We start from the raw sequence: 20271 nt of genomic DNA on the forward strand, positions 1-20271 counted from the left end.
AAACAGAGACTGACAAGCAAACAATGTGCCAAAGAAGACAAACCGTGCAAATAAAAAAATACTGAGAACATGAATTGTACTGTATCGGAGACAGATTAAGTGGATAGACAAAGATAATTTTCCAGGATGGAAATGGCTACCGTGAGGCTGCATTAGTTTACAGTCAATGGAGGTGTTTATAGGAGGCTTTTGATTCAAATAATACATTTCACTGCATGTTTCAATGCACATGTGCCTCTGTCACCTCAGATGGCTGAAGAAGTTCAGCATGAGACGCAAATCCTAAGGACTTTCTACAGGGGCACAATCAAGAACATCCTGACTGACTGCATCACTGCCTGGTATGGGAACTGTATTTCCCTCAATCGCAGAGCGCTGCAGAGAGTGAGTGCGGACAGCCCAGCGCTTCTGTAGATACGAACTTCCCACTATTCAAGCGATTTACAGAGACAGGTGCATAAAAAGGGCCCAAAGGATCATTGGTGAGCCAAGTCACCCCAACTACAAACTGTTCCAGCTGCTACCATCTGAGAAACATACCATAGCATTAAAGCCAGGACCAACAGGCTCCAGAACACCTTCTTCCAGCAAGGATTAGACTGATTAATTCAAGCTGACACAATTGTATTTCTAAGCTATATTGACTGTTCTGTTGTATATCTTACTGTACATACTATTTATTACAAATTACTACAATTTTCACATTGCACATTCAGATGGAGATGTAACATAAAGATTTTTACTCATGTATGTGAAGGATGTAAGAGATAAAGTCAATTCAATTCAATAAAGCTAATCTTTAAACTAGAAACAATGTAATTTTCAGTAAAAATGGCTTGTAAAATCTATAACATGAGGAAATCTGCGGATGCTGGAATTTCAAGCAACACACATAAAAGTTGCTGGTGAACGCAGCAGGCCAGGCAGCATCTCTAGGAAGGGGTACAGTCAACGTTTCGGGCTGAGACCCTTCGTCAGGACTAACTGAAAGAAGAGCTAGTAAGAGATTTAAAAGTGGGAGGGAAAGGGGAGATCTGTAATGATAGGAGAAGACAGGAGGGGGAGGGATGGAGCCAAGAGCTGGACAGGTGATTGTCCCATGATCCTCTCATATCCCTCTTGTAAAATCTATATTCTTTTCATAAATGAGATTAATTATGGTACTGTGCAAAAGTCTTAGGCACATATATAAATCTAGGGTGCTTAAGACATTTGCACAGTACTGTAGTAATTTTACATATTACACCATACCATTGCTGCTGCAAAAAAACATCATGACCTCTGTGAGTGATGATAAACCTGATTCTAATCTGGGTCTCTATTGCAGACTGAGAGTGGGAAGGGGACAGGGAAAAAGGAATCATGGTTGGGAAAGGGGGAAAGGAGAGGGAGGGAGCAGGAAACACCAGCGAGGCATTCTGTTCTTTTGCCTTTCGTTTTTTTTTGCACTACCTTACTTTCCATGTTTCTATTTTCTATTTTTGATTTATAATTTAAATTTTTAATATTTACTATCGATTTGTAATCCAGGGAGCAGGAAGCGCAGTATCAAATATCACTGTGATGATTGTATGTTCTAGTATCAATTGTTTGGCGATAACAAAGTATAAAAAGTATAAAGTAATGATCAATAAACCATTTGCCTTGAATTAAATTGCCTTGCCTGGTGTCTCAGAGCTGGGTGTGTCTGCACCCACACCAACCTTCACCCCAGTACTCCTTCTCTGCCACCTGTCCTACACCCCTCCCATGGCACTCCACCATCACAGTTTCCAACATCCTTTGTTCTCGCCAGATTTACAAACTCACTCTCTGCTCCACATTGGCAAATACAGTATTGTGCAAAATTCTTAGGCACCCTAGCTATATGTACCTCAGGCTTCTGCACAGTACTGTAGAGTGCAAAGGAAAAATGAACAGCAGTGATCTGATGATAGTCATTTGATGCTGTGCATATTAAATGATTTATGTTTTAATATTTTAGTCATGTTTAGTTTCTGCAGCCCTCAATGGATTATTTATCTGACAAGTTTATGAAGCTCACTGTGAATTTCCAACCTATCAGTCTCAAGGTTATTTATTTGTCGTGCTTTTCAGCTTCAGGTTCTAGTGACGTGAACTGGAGGAGTTTATTACATTTCAAAGACCACACTACAGCTTTGCTATGCTATGCTTTACATTGCAGTCCAATGACTTTTCGGAATGTTTCACAACTTAATGAAATTATAGATAATCCATTGTTGCTTTAATTTTTCTCCCCCTCAATTCCAACTGAATGAGTTAGTTACTCAATGCACACTTTCAGGTAACTTGGAGATGTTAGACGCGACGTGAGTGTATTGCGTAAACCCCATTGTGAATACGTTCTCCATGAACTCATGACATGCATTGAGTGGTAGTTTGCCAGGGAAAATAAAGGTTTCCATTATTTTTCCTGTGCATAATTTTCAGCCTGGAGGACTTCTGAAAAGTTTTGTCAAAACTATTGCTGTTACGTTTAGTCACCGATATGGGAAATACTGTATTTTGACACTGATCAGATTCATTATCACTCACAGAAATGAATATAAAAAAAAATTATTAGTGCAAAAATACTGAGGTAGTGTTCATTGTCCATTCAGAAAAATATGATGGCGTAGGGAAAGAAGTTGTTCCTGAAATGTTGAGTGTGTGTCTTCAGGCTCTTGTACTTCTTCTCTGATGGTAGTAATGAGAAGAGATCATGTAGATCATGTACTGAGTGGTGGGGGTCCTTAATAATGGATGCCACATTTTTGAGGCATTGTCTTTCGAGGATCCCCTTGATGCTGGAGAGATTAGTGCCCATGATAGGGCTGGCTGAATTTGCAACCCTCTGCAGCTTTTTCCAGTCCTGTGCTGTGACCCCTCCGATGTCCAATGACTGGACATTGAATGTGGAATAACCTATGAAAAGCCAATTAGTTCAGGAGAATTAAGGATGAAAATATGAAAAAAGCTGGGTCTCGTAAATAGCATCCCTCCCTTCACTCATCTCCAACCAAAAGATGGCGATTCCTCTGGTTAGGATGAAATATTTGACTTTAACAAACAAATCCACAGGCTCAGCTAGTTCTTTGCTGTCCTCATCAAATAACGCCCAATCTTGCCCTTCTCACTAACATCAGAAATAATGAGTCAATAGACCACTTTGTTGACCTAAGTAGAAAATCCATCATCAGTACATCAATAGAATTGAACTGTGTTCAATATTACTTTTCCGTGAATATGGCAGAAGTGAATATGCGCCGTCATCCTCTTTGTGAACTTCCAAAGTTAAAAGATCAGCAATATATATTTTTTAAACTGTTTGGTTTAAACCTTATTTTTCTGAAAACAAAAGCAAGAAAGGCCAGTGATATCAAACATGGCTCACTGCCTCAACTAATTGATTGGTGGAAGAGCAAGCATTGTCATTACCGTATCTTTTACAAACCAATGACTTAATTTAAACTGCGTCAATATATTGTCTCTCCCTTGCTGAATCAGTCTGCAAGAATCCCATTGTCTGGCTGATTCTGTTAATCAATGTGCAACAGAGAGCAAAGATGGGCAATATTTGACCCCATGATTTCTGGCAGCCGTTTCCACAATCCCCATTCCAGTTAATCTACAACACTGAGATGAGGCCGACATCACACTGGTCAATTGTTTCATATTTGTTTGTTAACAATATCAAATCCCCCAAAGACTATGATGTTCTGTCTACTGTGGATTAGAACTGAAGTGCTGCATCAACTTTAATAAGGAGATATTGGATTTTCTGTGCATTAAATAGCTGGTTATCTTGTTTAAAGTTAATTTCTACCAGTCACTCTTAACATTTTTCGTGCCATTCTTCTTCCAATTCTATAATGAGTGCAATAAATCGCGGCAAAGCAATAGGTCTATCTGATTGCTTTTTGGGAGGCTCGTTACAGCAGCAAAGAGTGGTCCCATGCTGACTGCTATAATGGAGTTCCAGCCACTGTATTCAAGAATGAATCATATTCTGTGAGGAGAAGCACAAATATGGGTTATAAATACTCATTGTTGAGCTTAAATACTGTCTCCCTGTTTACCTTCCTCTAAATAAAGACTCACTATAGAAATCAAATGACATTGCTGGCACCTAACATGGTTAGAGCAAAATTCATAAACTTAATCAAGTTTTATCGCTGCTTTTACCTTTGGAATGCCAGTATCCCATTTAATTGGAATTTTATTTTATCAATAAATTGAATGGCTCTATTGGAGTTGAGTGCAGTTTCCACTGGACAATTTACTACCAGATTCATATGAACATAAAATCGTTTAGATTATCTATACCTCTGATAACTTTAATGTCTTAGACTGAATGCTCTTCCATTCACTTCACTGAAAAACATGAAATGTGTGTGAGTCTCTTCATAAGTTAGAGCAGAGATATGAAAGTATTTAATACAGATTTTGCTGAGAAATGCTATTAATTCTGTGCTGAAAAGCTGATATTTTCTTCATTCAAGTGCCATGAAAGTTGAACTTTCACAGAAACCTGCTTTCTGCCCTTGGCAGTTTTGCTTAGATATCTGTTATTGGAATCTTCATAAAGTCAATTGTTGCAGTGGAACGGGGCGAACCCAAACGCGGGACACAAACACTGAGGTAGGATAATCTAAAGTGTTTATTAATGGTTACAGGGAAGGCCGGGGAGTGAGGATTAGGCAGAGGAAAGCCGAGGAGTGAGGGAGGCTTGGCCGGGGATTGAACCCGAGTCGCTACGGTGGGAACGCGGCGTTTAACCACCGAGCCAACGGGGAGTGTAGGCGGGCGGCGGAACGAGGCAGAACACGGATGCAGACCAGGGTGCGAGCGTGGCTTGAGGAGAACAGCAGGTGGAAGGATGAACGGGAAGACATGCAGCATGCAATGCTCCTATTAACACGGAGAGACAGAGTTAACACGGGCAAACAGCACGGAAACAGAACTTGGAATACACAATTCTAGGTGGTCAAGAGAGAGAATTAACACAGGCAAACAACACGGGTGAAAGGAGGAGCAGGAGGCAGGCAAAACTTTTCTTGACACGGCGCGTAGAAAGGCAAGCGGCAGACAATACTTTTCTTAACACGGACAGACGGAGTTAAACAGGTAAACTTCGGTTCTGAAGTAAAACTTAGAATACTTATCTTGACACGAAGGTTAGACCTGACTAGGAAAGGGAAGTCCTTTCACCGCCATGCCAGAATCAGAATCAGAATCAGGTTTATTATTACTGCCGGCATGCGTCGTGAAATTTGTTGAGGAACAGTTGCAGTGAAGAAAAGAAAGTATCATACAATTGTTAAAATTAGAGTAACACACAAAACTGTTGGATGAACTCAACAGATCAGGCAGTATTTATGGACAGGAATAATCAGTCTTCTGTCTATTGGACTAAAACGCTTCATGAGGACTAGAAAGAAAGAGGAAAGAAGCCAAAATAAGAAGGTGGGGAGAACGGGAAATCCTGTCAAAGAGAAGATTTAAGCTTCTTAATTTATTCACATACATGTGTTAATCTAAATATATTTTTTATCTAATTATTTCAATTCTTATAGTTTACAATGTTTCTAATCACTAGGAGAATTCAGAAATATTCAAAGCTTTAAAGTCAACTAAATCTGCGGCATTGTTTAATCAGTGGTCATCATTTTCTTTCTCGATAATGCATGGATGAGTCCTGTATGGAGAGGTAAACTAGAATGTTGTGCAAAATAGCAAGAAACAACGTTCAAATTCCAATGTGAGTTTTATTATCAATGTACATATATGTTACCATATACAACCCTAAGATCTATTTTCTTGTGGGCATACTCTGCAAATCTATAGAATAGTAACTATAACAGGATCAATGACAGATCTACCTGAGTGCAGAAGACAACAAACTGCAAATGCAAATATAAATAGATAGCAATAAATAATGAGAAAATAAGATAGTGAGATAAAAAGAGTCCTTAAAGTGAGGTCATTGGTTGTCAGAACATTTTAATGATGGGGCAAATGAGCGTGGTTATCTGCTTTTATGATTATGAGGACATGCAGTATGCATTAAGAAATGATAAAAATGTTTTTATTTAAGAGACTGATGACTAAAGGGTAGAATCACAAGGCGGGAGGAGAAAGAGCAGCGCGCCGCGTGTGCGCTGCCCTCCGGTGAAAATTGATATCATATCCATTAAATGGGGGCCGTGGACAATTCTGATTTGATGGAGACAGACGCAAAAGCACAGAGGAACATCTGGAGAAATTTCTGAAACGCCAGTTCACTGCTGTTGTTACTGCGCGGTCGGGAATCTTTCGGAGGGTAGGCCTCAAAATCCCCGGCTTTGTCTGCTGTTGGCGACCGAGATTGAGGTCGAATCGTTCGGACAGAGATGGCGCTCAGTACTTGGTGTCGGAGACCTGATCAGAGCTCGAAGCTTTCGGATGACTCAGAGTTGGACTGTGGTCGGGTATGGCAGGGAGAGTTTTTCTTCCTTCTCCCGTCTGCGAGAGATGTGGGACATTTGAGAGACTTCGAACTTTTTACTGTGCTCATAGACTTCTTCATCAAGTTATGGTATTGTTGCACTGTTGTAACTATATGTTATAATTTTGTGGTTTTGTTAGTTTTTCAGTCTTGGTCTGTCCTGTGTTTTGTGATATCACACCGGAGGAAATATTGTATCATTTCTTAATGCATGCATTACTAAATGACAATAAAAGAGGACTGCGTGTCTTCATAATATAATTGTTATTGAACCTGGTAGTGTGACTCCTGAGGCTTTTTTCACTTGCTTTGTGATGACAGCAACGAGAAGGGAGCATGGCCTGGGTTGTGGGGACCTCTGATGAAGGATGTTGCTTCCTATGCCATAGAGAGAAAATACAAAAACTGAGATGCAAAGGGACTTGAGAGTCTTTGAGCAAAACTCCATAATGGTTAATTTGCAGGATGAGTCTGTGGTGAGGAAGGCAAATGCATTGTTGGCATTCACTTCAAGAGGACTGGAATATAAAAACAAGGGTGTAATGTTGAGCCTTTATAAAGCACTGGTGAGGCCTCACTTGGAGTATTGTGAGCAGTTTTGGGCCCCTTATCTTGGAAAGGATGTGCTGAAATTGTAGAGGGATCAAACGAGGTTCACAACAATGATTCCAGGATTGAATGACTTGCATATGAAGAGTGTTAGATGGCTCTGGGCTGGTATTTAATAGAATTCAGAAAAATGAAAGGTGACCTCATAGAAACCTGTTGAATGGTGATAGAATGGATGTAGAGAGGATATTTCCTGTAGTGGGAGAGTCTTAAGACCAGAGGACACAGCCTGGGAATAGAGGGGCATCCTTTTAGAATGGAGATGAGAAGGAAATTTCTTTAGCCAGAGAGTGGTGAATCTGTGGAATTCTTTGCCAGAGGCAGCTGTGGAGGTCAAGTTGTTACGTATACTTAAGGCAGAGATGATAGATTCTTGATTGGTCAGGGCATGAAGGGATACAGGGAGAAGACAGAGAGGAAAAATGGATCAGTCATGGTGAAATGGCAGAGCACAATTAATGGGCCAAATAGTCTAATTCCGCTCCTATATCTTATGGTCTTATGGTAGTATGGTTTCATATAGATGTGCCCAATGGTTGGGAAGGCTTTACCCATGATGTCCTGGTCCAAATCCAAATCAGGATTTTCCATTCAAAGACATTGGTGTTTCCATATCAGGCCATGATGCAGCAAGTCAATATACTGTACCCCACACATCTATAGAAGTTTGTCAGAGGTTTAGATATCATGCTGCATTTCCGCAGCTCCTAAGGAAGTAGAGGTGCTGCCATAAAACACACAGTAAAAGTTTCTGTGGCCGCTAAAAAAGGAAAAACAAAATCAGAACAAATTAACATTTTCCTTTCAGACTAGGATAGGAAAAAAAAAGAATACAGAAGTGGCAGGAATATTAAACAGATACTTAGTGTCGAGAAATTGATTATCAGTATCTCAAAGCATCTTTAGCCTCTCACTGCCATTGTCAGAAATTTCCAAAGGCTTCAAAAAGGCATCAATCATACTGGTGCCCAAGAAGAACAGGGTGATCTGCCTTAATGACAACCGCCTGGTAGTGATTAAGTGCTTTGAGAAGTTGGTCATAGCCAGAATTAACTCCTGCCTGAATAAGGACCTGAGCCCACTTCAATCTGCCAACTGCCACACCAAGTCTGCAGCAGATAAAACCTCACTGGCTCTCCGCTTGTTTCTGGAGTACCCGAACAACAGTAATACCTGTCAGGCTGCTGTTCACCTACTACAGCTCGGCTTTCATCACCACCATCCCCTCAGTACCAATGAATATGCTTCAAAACCTGGGCCTCTATACCTCCCTCTGCAATGACCTCCTCATCAATAGATCCAGTTAGTGCAGGTCTGAAGTAACATCTCCTCACTAATGACAATCAACTCAGAAGCACCTCAAGGATGTATGTTTTGCTCACTGCTCTACTCTCTCTAAATGCACGACTGTGTGGCTAGGCACAACACAAATGGCAGCTATAAATTTACTGATGACACTGCTGCTGTTGGCAGAATCTCAGATGGTGAAGAGGAGGTATATAGGAGCAAGGTAAATCACCTAGTTAGGTTGTGTCATAAGACAAAACAAATATGCTGGAATAATCAGTCCTGGTGAAGAGTCTTGCCCAAGATGTTGAATGTTTATTTATTTCCGTAGTTGCTGCCTGACCTGCTGAGCTCCCCCAGCATTTTGTGTGCGTTGCTTCAGATCTGATTTCTTTGAGCACTTTCAATGAACATAACATGCTCATACCCTTTTCAATATTACACTCAGTGCCCAGTTTGGAAAGAACTGCCATCCAGAGCACTTAGACAACTGAATACAACCGATCTCCTACATTTTACTAGTTAATCACCATATCCACAAGATAATTCAGGGTGTCAGTTTGCTTCAGTTCCTTAATGAATCTGTGAATTTATAAAATCACTTCTGTGGCACAGTAGTAAATACATTTCAAAGCTAATGCATTATTTACTGCAATGCACTTTGGGTCTGCAGTTATAAAAGCAAAGCTAGGAATAGAGGGTTCTTCTTTTTCTTTCAGATGGGTTGTTTCTGACAGTTGCTCATGGCAATGGCGTTGAGGATATGTATGGTTTATTTTACTATATCAGTATATATTCAGCACATATACTGAATATAATGAGTATGCCTAAGCCTTTTGGACAGTACTATCTGTACGTATACACACCTAAGACTTTTGTACAACACTGCAATGTGATGTAATCTAAAATGTGCTTAAAGTTCAATGCACGAAGAGTGAATCTCTAACTCACAGTAGTGCCTTCAGCCTAGTCTTTATGCCTACAGCACACCTAAATGGCATATTGTATTGACTGTGCAAGACATCCTTAATTTGTCCGAAATATTATAATTCCTGTTCTGAACCATTGAGATTTTTTCTGTGGGCTTTTTCTGACTAAAAGTGGTTTGGCCTTTTGCAGACCAACCTGCCGTTTCAAGTAGAAGGGTAAACTTGATGTTCTAATATCAATAGAGAATTTAGTTTAATTGTGCAATTTCAATTATATGACCATGGAAGTGATTTGAACCTACAAAGCTATTTGTGACAGTTAGGCTAGTTTTCATCGCAAGTCGCTGCCTGCATCTGCAGCACTTCTCTTTGCAAAGTCAAAGCTGATTTTAAACAGGGTAGACTTACATTCACTGGCCACTTCATTAGATTCACCTGCACACCTGCTTATTAATGCAAATATCATGTGACAGCAACTCAATGCATAAAAGCATGCAGACATGATCAAGAGGCTCAGCTGTTGTTCAGACCAAACATCGGAATGGGGAACAAATCTGATCTAAGTGACTTCGCCCATGGAACAATTGTTGGCACCAGATGGGGTGCTTTGAGTATCTTAGAAACTGCTGATCTTCTAAAATGTTCACATACAACAGTCCCTATAATTTACAGAAAATGGTGCGAGATATAAAAAAAAATCATCCACTGGGTGGTAGTTCTGTGAGTAAAAATGCCTTGTAAACGAGAGAGGTCAGACTGGTTCAATCATGCATTAAAACAGCAGTGTGCTCAAGAGCATCTCGCAATGTACAACACGTTGAGCCTTGAAGTGGATGGGCTACAACAGCAGAGAACCATGAACATACGCTCAGTGGCCATTTTAATGGGTACAGGGTGTACCTAATAAAGTGGCCACAGAGTGTGTTTTTAGTGGACTTAGCTTGCTATGACATTTGGGTCCTTGCTGAGGCGCAACTTGAATGAACTGCGTGGTTGACACAAACTGAGTGCAAGAGTCAGTAAATAAGCTGGCATACTACCTGAACAGGTACCACAGCTGTGGGCTAACTGCATTTTCAACCTGTCACTGCTACGAGTGGAAGTTTCCACTTGCTTCAAAAGGGCAACAATTATACCAGTGCCTAAGAAGAATAATATGAGCTGCCTTAATGACTATCACCCAGTCGCACTCACCTCAACAGAGATGAAATATTTTGAGAGGTTGGTCATGACTAGACTGAACTCCTGCCTCAGCAAAGTCCTGGACCCATTGCAATTTGCCTGTCACCACAATAGGTCAATGTCAGACGTAATCTTAATGGCTCTGCACACAGCCATAGACCACTCGGACCTTACAAACACCTATGTTGGGATGCTGTTCATTAACTATAGCTCAGCATTTAACACCGTCTTCCCACAATCCTAATTGATAAGTTACAGAAGCTGGGCCTCTGAACCTCCCCCTGCAATTGAACCCCCAACTTCCTAACCGGAAGACCACAATCAGTGTGGATTTATGCTAACATCTCCTCACTGACGATCAGCACTGGTGTACCTCAGGGGTATGTGCTTAGCCCACTGCTGTACTCGCTCTATACCCACGACAGCATGGCTAGGCATAGCTCAAATACCATCTATAAAGTTGCTGATGATACAACCATTGTTGGTCGAATCTCAGCTGGTGACGAGAGGGTGTACTGGAGTGAGATATGCCAACTAGTGGAGAGGTGCCACAGCAGCAACAACCTGGCACTCAATGTCAGTAAGATGAAAGAGCTGATTGTGGACTTTAGGAAAGGTAAGATGAAGGAACACATACCAAACCTCAATGAGGGATCAGAAGTGGAGAGAGTGAGCAGCTTTAAGTTCCTGGGTGTCAAGATCTCTGAGGCCCTAACTTGGTCCCAACATATCGATGCAGTTATAAAAAAGGCAAGACAGTGGCTCTACTTTATTAGGTTTTTGAAGAGATTTGGTATGCCAACAAAAATATTCAAAAACTTCTATAGGTGTACTGTAGGGAGCATTCTGACAGGCTGCATCACTGTCTAATATAGGAAGGCTACTGCACGGGACTGAAAAAAGCTGCAGAGGATTGCAAATTTGGGTACTAGTCTACAAAGTACCCAGGACATCTTTGGGGAACAGTGTCTCATAAAGGCAGCATCCATGATTAAGGACCCCCAGAACCCAGCATGCCCTGTTGTCAAAGTTACCATCAGGAAGGAGGACAGAAGCCTGAAGGCACACAGTCAGTAATTCAGGAACAGCTTCTTCCCCTCTGCTACCTCACTTTTTTACTATATATTATTTCTATTTTTGCATGATTTTTAATCTATTTATTATATGTATACTGAAATTTATCTATCTATCTATCTATCTATCTATCTATCTATCTATCTATCTATTTATTTATTTATTTATTTATTTTTCTTCTTCTTCTTCTTCTTCTTCTTCTTCTTCTTCTTCTTCTTCTTCTTCTTCTTCTTCTTCTTCTTCTTCTTCTTCTTCTTCTTCTTCTTCATTATGGGCTGCTGCAGCTAAGTTAACAAATTTCACGACACATGCCGGTGATAATAAACCTGCTTCTGATTCTGATTCTGATATCAGAATCTCTGTCCCATTTTTGGGAAATACACGTATGACCACCTCAGTCCTTAGCACTTTGATTCATAGATTGTTTTCATTTGTGACAATTGCTCCCAATGAGAGTTTCCTGAATTAGATTATTAGTTATGACAATCCAAGAGAAAGAATATGAACTATGACAGCCAGTATAAAGATGTGGCTTTTATACTTACGGTTCCTCTGACTCCCAGCAGGTTGGGCTTTGCAACTACCTGATTTGCCACTCAAACACCACAACAGAGTTTGAATGCCGCAACACACAGAGAATATAATCATTTACCAAAATCTCATAGCATATAATTAGTCTCCTTGGACAATTTAATCTTCTTCCCAGATGTTTGAGTTAGTAATATTTCTTGATTTCCTATCACGCAAAACTCAAGACATTTAACAAGAAAAACTACCCACTATCCACTGTGCAAATCTGATTTTGTTTTTTTTTCATTTTTTTCCAAATCTACCGTATCTTTTGGAAATTTCAGAAATACACTGCTAATTTTGTTTGGATCAGAATATAAATAGTTGTTAGGATCCACTATTTGGTCTGTGTGTATGGTTGAAAAGACAATGGTATGAAGTTCCCATCTGTGGGATTATTTTTAAGTACCTTAAAAACAGTGTTGCTTCAACCACTCATTCTCTAGACTCGTCTGAATTAAATTGCCCATTCACATCATTTAGTGCTGTATTAACGACACTTCTGTGATATGGAGCTGAGCCCACCAGCAATATTGTTGACTTTTCCAAAGTAATTTAATTTACAAGTCTAATACAGCTCATGTCATTCAGCATCAGATTAAAACTTGCTTTGTTGCCATTCCCTACTATTATCTGGTTGTGTTTGTTCGTTCGTAAAAAAACTCAGTTTGAAATCAAAAGCCACACACATCAAAGTTGCTGGTGAACGCAGCAGGCCAAGCAGCATCTGTAGGAAGAGGTGTTGAAATCAAGACTGTAGTTTTGAAATGCATGAAACGTTTTCCCCTTTAGTTTTATAGCAATGTAAAGGGGAACAAGGTGCTTGAAAAAGTATTCACTTCCACAACTATTTTCATATTTTACTGCCTCATTTTCTAAATTTAAAATATATTAACATAGGATTTTGAGCTCATCTAAAATAATATTGTGCATCACGTCAAATCAAACAAAAATTCCAAAACTTGTCAACAATTTACTAAGAATTAAAAAACAAAATAATGAGGGTGTAAAAGTATATACTACGCTAACATTCATCAGGTACAATACTATATATTACCTTACCAATTCACCAAATTTGTTGATGTAGAAAATTGGAAGATAATCTGTTTTCAATAAATTTGTAAGAATAAATACCTGCTATCTCTCTGTAAGGACCAATGGAATGGTAGATTTTCAATAGACCAAACCAAAATGAAGACAAAAGAGCATTCAGGACAAGTCAAGGAAATGATAATAGAGAAGCACAAATCTGGGGAAGGCTGCAAGACCGTCTCTAGGTGCTGAACATACCTCAGAGTTCAGTGCAGTCCATCCTGGAAAAGTGATAAAAAAACAAAACCATAACCACACTGCCTAGGTCAGGTCACCCCTCTAAACCAAGTTGCTGGAGAAGAATGGTACTTGTAAGAGAGGCTACGATCACTCTGAGTGAGCTGCAGAAGTCTATGGCTGTAACTGGAGATGAAGTTCATGTCTCCACAATCTCTGAGGCCTTGCCCAAAAAGAATATTTATGGAACAGTGGTAAGAAAAAGCTTTGACTGAAAAAACAGCGTATCCTTGCCCTTAAAGGCTTTATGAAGTGTCACATCGAAAATACTGGAAAGATGTGGAAGAAGGTCTTACAGTCAAATGAGACTGAAGTGAAACTTTTTAGCCTCAACACTAAACGGTTTTTGTGGTGTAAATCTAACACTGCACAACAGCCAGGTAACACCATCCCTACTGTAAGGTATGGTAGAGGTAGTATCATGCTGTGGGGATGCTTTTGAGCTGCAGGGACTGGAAATCTGGTCAGGATTGATAGGAAGATGAACGCTGCTAAATTCAGTGAGATCCTGGATTAAAAACCTGCTTGCCTCTGCCAGAAAGCTTAAACTGGGGGAGCAAGTTCATCCTTCAGCAGGACAAGAAACCAAAGCACACTTCCACAGCAACCATGGTGTGCCTTCAAATAAAGAGAATTGATCTGCTTGAGTGGTCCAGTCAGTGTCCTGACCTTAACCTATCAAATACCACTGGTAAGACCTCAAGATTGCCGTCCACCTCAGCTCCCCAACTAGCCTGGCACAGTTTGGGCAATTTTGCACAGAAGAATAGGAAATTCTTGCTCCATGAAGCTGTGCAATGCAAATAGAGACTTATCCAAAAAGATTACCCGATGATAATTGACAAGGTACCCCATGCAAGGCTTTGTGAGAAAGTAAGGAGGCTTGGAATCCAAGGAGAGCATGGAGGATCTGAAGGATCTTGGGGTCCGAGTCCTTAGGACACTCAAAGCTACTGCACAGGTTGACCATGTGGTTAAGAAAGCATATAGTGTATTGGCCTTCATCAACCGTGGGATTGATTTCAAGAGCCGAGAGGTAATGTTACAGCTATAAAGGACCCCACTTGGAGTACTGTGTTCGTTTCTGGTCACCTCACTATAGGAAGGATGTGGAAACCATAGAAAGGGTGCAGAGGAGATTCACAAGGATGTTGTTTGGATTGGGGAGCATGCCTTTTGAGAATAGGTTGAGTGAACTTGGCCTTTTCCTCTTGCAGCAATGGAGGATGAGAGGTAACCTGACAGAGGTGCATAAGATGATGAGAGACATTGATCACGTGAATAGTCAGAGGCCTTTTCCCAGGGCTGAAATGGCTAACAAGAGGTAAGGTGATTGGAAGCAGGTACAGAGGCAATGTCAGGGGTAAGTTTTTACGCAGAGAGTGGTGAGTGTGGAATGGGCCGATGGTGACGGTGGTGGAGGTGGATATGATAGGGTTTTTAAGAGACTCTTGGAGCTCAGAAAAATAGAGGGCTATGGGTAACCCTAGGCAATTTCTAAAGTAAGTACATGTTTGGCACAGCTTTGTGTCAAAGGGCCTGTATCATGTTGTAGGTTTTCTATGTTTCTATTACTGACCGTAAAAGCTGAGAGAGGTGGTTCAACTAAGCACTGAGCAAAGGGAGATGAATGCCTTTGAATGGTTGATATTTCAGTTGTTTAATTTTTAGTGTTTCATGCTTTACAATTTTCACTGTTATTTAAGGAGCGTGTGATTCACAAATAAAAGTTCTCAGTTAAATTGATCAAAATCCCTGGTTATAATACACATTTACAATATGTGAAGAAAGGGTTGGGGACTGAATACTTTTACAGAGTACTGTAAGTGGTCAGGAAACAATCCAGTGATAAAATAGAGTCACAAAATGGCAGCTAAAAAAAATAAAACCTAATGAATAAAGAAAAATTGAACTGCTGATATAGCAATGTCAATAAATCCAGCTTTTCAGTGGACAATGGGAGGCAAGAATCCATACAGGAAGTCTGGAACAAAGTTACATATAAAAAGAAAGCTTTGGTAGGACTAATCAAAATAGGACATACATGGTAAATGGTAGGGCATTGAAGAATGCAGTAGAATAGAGTGATCCAGGAATAATGGTGCATAGTTCCCTGAAGGTGGAATCTCATGTGGATAGGGCGGTGAAGAAAGCTTTTGATATGCTGGCCTTTATAAATCAGAGCATTGAGTATAGGAGTTGGGATGTAATGCTGAATTTGTATAAGGCATTGGTAAGGTCAAATTTGGAGTATTGTGTACAGTTCTGGTCACCGAATTATAGGAAAGATGTCAATAAAGTTGAGAGAGTACAGAGGAGATTTACTAAAATGTTGCCTGGGTTTCATCTCCTAAGTTACAGAGAAAGGTTGAACAAGTTAGGTCTCTATTCTTTGGAGCGTAGAAGGTTGAGGGGAGACTTGATAGAGGTGTTTAAAATTATGAGGGGGATTGATAGAGTTGACGTGGTTAGACTTTTTCCATTGAGAGCGGGGAAGATTCAAACAAGAGGGCATGGGTTGAGAATTAGAGGACAAAAGTTTAGGGGTAACATGAGGGGGAACTTCTTTACTCAGAGAGTGGTAGCTGTGTGGAATGAGCTTCCAGCAGAAGTGGTTGAGGCAGGTTCTATGTTATCGTTTAAAGTTAAATTGGATAGATATATGGACAGGAAAGGAATAGAGGGTTATGGGCTGAGTGCAGGTCGGTGGGACTAGGTGAGAGTAGGAGTTCGGCACACCTAGAAGGGCTGAGATGGTCTGTTTCCGTGCTGTAATTGTTATATGGTTATATGGTTCACAATTAATTATTGCAGGATTTAACAAGAAATGAGGGGGTGGAATAGTGGTGAGGCTGTAACTGTACTAAATAGAGATAATATAATAACAGGAAATGGCTGATTTATAATCCCTATGTATTTTACTAGATATTAGGACATACATTTTTGCCACAATAGGAGGAAATATGTCAAATTATGGATAAAATAAATAAACATAAAATAATAATTGTGGGAGTATTTCACTACATTCACACTGAGACATATCCTAGGATGCACACCATTAGTGATGTAACCGGGGGTCTTCAGTTGTTTCGGATTTTTCAACATCAGACACTCTCACCCAGACAACCCAGCCAGCGTTGTTCAGGCCCTGGCTTGTGTCCCAGCAGCTTTGGTCCACGGGTCACAGCTCTTGACCAATAGCTATCTGGAGGTTCACTCAGCACCCTCTGTGATGCTCCTGATGGCTCTTGTCTTTGCAGCCCTTGTTGTCTGTATGTCTGATTGTCCACCTATCTAATCATCCATCTATCTATCTCTCTATCTAATCGCTCTATACGTAAGAGGCAATTCCGGCCCTTTGAGACACACCATCCACTATCACCCCGATTTAATCCTTGCCTATTCACGGAACAACCTACCAACCTCTACGTCTTTGGACTGTGGGAGGAAGCCAGAGCACCCGGAGGAAACCCATGCGGTTACGGGGAGAATGTACAGACTCCTTATAGGCAGCAGTAGGAATTGAATCCATGTCCCCTGTACTGTAAAAAGCGTTGTGCTAACCACTACACAACCATGCTACCCATGCCAAAGAGAGAGTAGGCTCTGCAGAACGAGCAGCCAGTCAAACCTTCACACCCCACTTTATCCCGTCCACTCCTGCCCCTGCACTGCTCTAGCAGTTCCTGGTATTTGACTTTCTTATACTCAAACACCTCCGCAATACAGTCTTCCCAGGGAACTGTCAGTTCTAACATGCTTCAAGGTACGTGGGAAATAAAGGTAGTAAAAGTTCATTCTCAATATAGTGTGTATGATTCCATCCCTCTCCGGACTGTTAAATCTCTGACTTGAGAAGGAACATTATTGGATTCAGTAATTGGAAATTACTCCAAGTTGACGAGAGAAAGAATCCTAGGGGAACATTTACATCTATCGTCTATCTATCTATCTAATCATCGATCTAATCATTCAATGAACATGACCATTTGTTAAATATTGAACAGCCACAATCAGTCCCACTCAATTGTGGCAGCAGTACATTGCATTACATGCATACAAAGTAGCACAAAACGAGAGAGCAAAAGTTGTGAGGTAGTGTTCATGGGTTCAATGTCTATTCAGAAATTGAATTGAATTGAATTGACTTTATTTCTTACATCCTTCACATACATGAGGAGTAAGAATCTTTACATTACGTCTCCATCTAAATGTGCAATGTGCAATCATAGTAGTTTATAATAATTTATAATAAATAGAGCAGTCAATGTAATATAGAGTACACTCAAGTCAGTGTGAGTTCATCAGTCTGATGGCCTGGTGGAAGAAACTGTCCCAGAGCTTGTTGGTCCTGGCTTTTATGCTGTACTGTTTCCTGGATGGTATCAGCTGGGATAGCAGTTGCAATGGCTTGGGTCCCCAATGATCCTATGGGCCCTTTTTACACTCCTGTCTTTGTATATGTCCTGAATCATGGGAAGTTCACAACTACAGATGCGCTAGGCTGTCCGCACCACTCTCTGCTGAGTCCTGTGATTAAGGGAGGTACAGTTCCCACTCCAGTCACTGATGCAGTCAGTCAGGATGCTCTCAATTGTGCCCCTGTAGAAAGTTCTTAGGATTTGGGGGCCCATACCAAACTTCCTCAACCGTCTGAGGTGAAAGAGGCGCTGTTGTGCTTTTTCGTCACACAGCTGGTGTGTACAGACCACGTGAGGTCCTTGGTGTTGTAGATGCCGAGGAATTTGAAGCTGTTTACCCTCTCAACCCCAGATCCATTGATGTCAATAGGGGTTAGCCTGTCTCCATTCCTCCTGTAATCCACAACCAGCTCCTTTGTTTTTGCGACATTGAGGGAGAAGTTGTTTTCTTGTCACCACTGTGTCAGGGCGATGACTTCTTCCCTGTAGGCCACCTCTTTATTGTTCAAGATAAATCTGATAGCAGAGAGGAAGTATCTATTCCTGAATCAATGAGTGTGTTCCTTCAGACTCCTGTACCTCGTCCCTGATGGTAGCAATGAGAAGGGGGCATGTTCTGGGTGATGGGGGTCCTTAATGATGGATGCCACCTTTTCATGGCATTGGTCCTTGAAGATCATTTGAGTTGAGTATAATGTTCCCCTAAGGGATTGTCGATTGTTGGTTCCTCAAGCGGCTGAAGAGGCAAATCTGGGATGCACATGTTCTGGTGCAGCGTGGACATGAGAGAGCGGTGGCTGTGGCTAGAGGTTGAGACTTATGGTTGTTTGGTCTCCCTTTTGGCAGTTGCTGCTTGTTCTCAGTGGCACAGCGGAGTTCGTTCTCATATAGCGCAGATGTGTCTAAAACAGTAGAGTACAGAATCTCTATGAGGTAGATGGCGAGTTCAAGAATCCATCTTATTGTACTAGGAACCAGTTAATAGTCTTTATAACATGGGGGTAGAAACTGCCCTTGTGCCTGGTGGTATGTGCTTTCAGGCTTTTGCATTTTCTGCTCAATGGAAAATGGGAGAAGTGAGAATGTCTGGAGTGGGCGGCGTCTTTAATTATGCTGGCTATTTTACTGAGAGAGTGAAAAGTATAGGCAGAATCCATAGAGGGGAGGCTGTTTTCAATGATGTGCTAATAAACAGAATGTTGTGGTCACGTGCAGAGCATAGAACATAGAACATAGAATAGTACAGCACATTACAGGCCCTTCAGCCCACAATGTTGAGCTGACCCTTAAACCCTGCCTCCCATATTATCCCCCACCTTAAATTCCTCCATGTACCTGTCTAGTAGTCTCTCAAACTTCACTAGTGTAACTAAGATGTCATTATACATCCAGACTGGATGCTTTCTACAGTGCATTGAAAAAATTGGTAAAGGTCGGTGGGTCAATGGTCAATAGACTTTTGAGGAAGTAGAGGTGTGAAGTAGAAAGAATAGTGAGGAATATTTTTTAAAGATGAAGAGTGATGTCTGACAAAACATATCCAATTAAATATCAAGAACAACTCTCCAGCAACGGCACTACCTGGGTGAAAAAAGAAATCAGTGAAAATCTGGAACAAAGAAAGTCATGTACTGAATAACATATGAGACCATAAGACCATAAAACCATAAGACCTAGGAGCAGAATAAGGCCATTTGGCCCATCGAGTATGTTCCATCATTTCATTATGGCTGATTTATTATCCCTCTCAACCCCATTCTTCCACCTTCTCCCCGCTACCTTTGCACCCTTACTAATCAAGAACCTGTCAAACTGTCAGGACAATGACCAAATGATTTATGAAAAATAAATCAGGAAAATGTCATAGGAGCAATTTGGAAAACAAAGTGAAAAAATGAAAATGATTCTGATGGGATATAAAAGTAACACGCTGACATATGAAAAAATATCAGAAAATGCTGGCAATTACTTGCAGAGCAAAGATCAGAGAATTCACAAGGGAATTGAAGTGAAACATGAATTCTGTTCCTCCCTCCACTGGAGTACTTGCCAAACATTCGCAGGATTCATTTGTGATATCTTGCTTTTATAAAGGGTAATATACTGAAAAGACAATGCAGAAAACAACACAGTAAGCTCACAGTGAAATGGTGTCAACATTAAGTGATTACTATATCATTTAGCTTCCATACTTTCAAGGCAAACTAATGTAACCAGGTGACCATTGAATATAATTTTTATTGTTAAAGTGCACTTATGTATCCACCTTGGTAATGCTAAAATAGCTGCCTGTGTCTTTAAGAGATGTCATAATGTATGTGCAGAGTAGAAAGAAGAGTTACAAGATTCTAGAGAGAATGACGAGTGCTAGTCGTATGGTGAG

This window comes from Mobula hypostoma, chromosome 1 (genome assembly GCF_963921235.1).
Source record: "Mobula hypostoma chromosome 1, sMobHyp1.1, whole genome shotgun sequence".
NCBI classification, from domain to species: Eukaryota; Metazoa; Chordata; class Chondrichthyes; order Myliobatiformes; family Myliobatidae; genus Mobula; species Mobula hypostoma.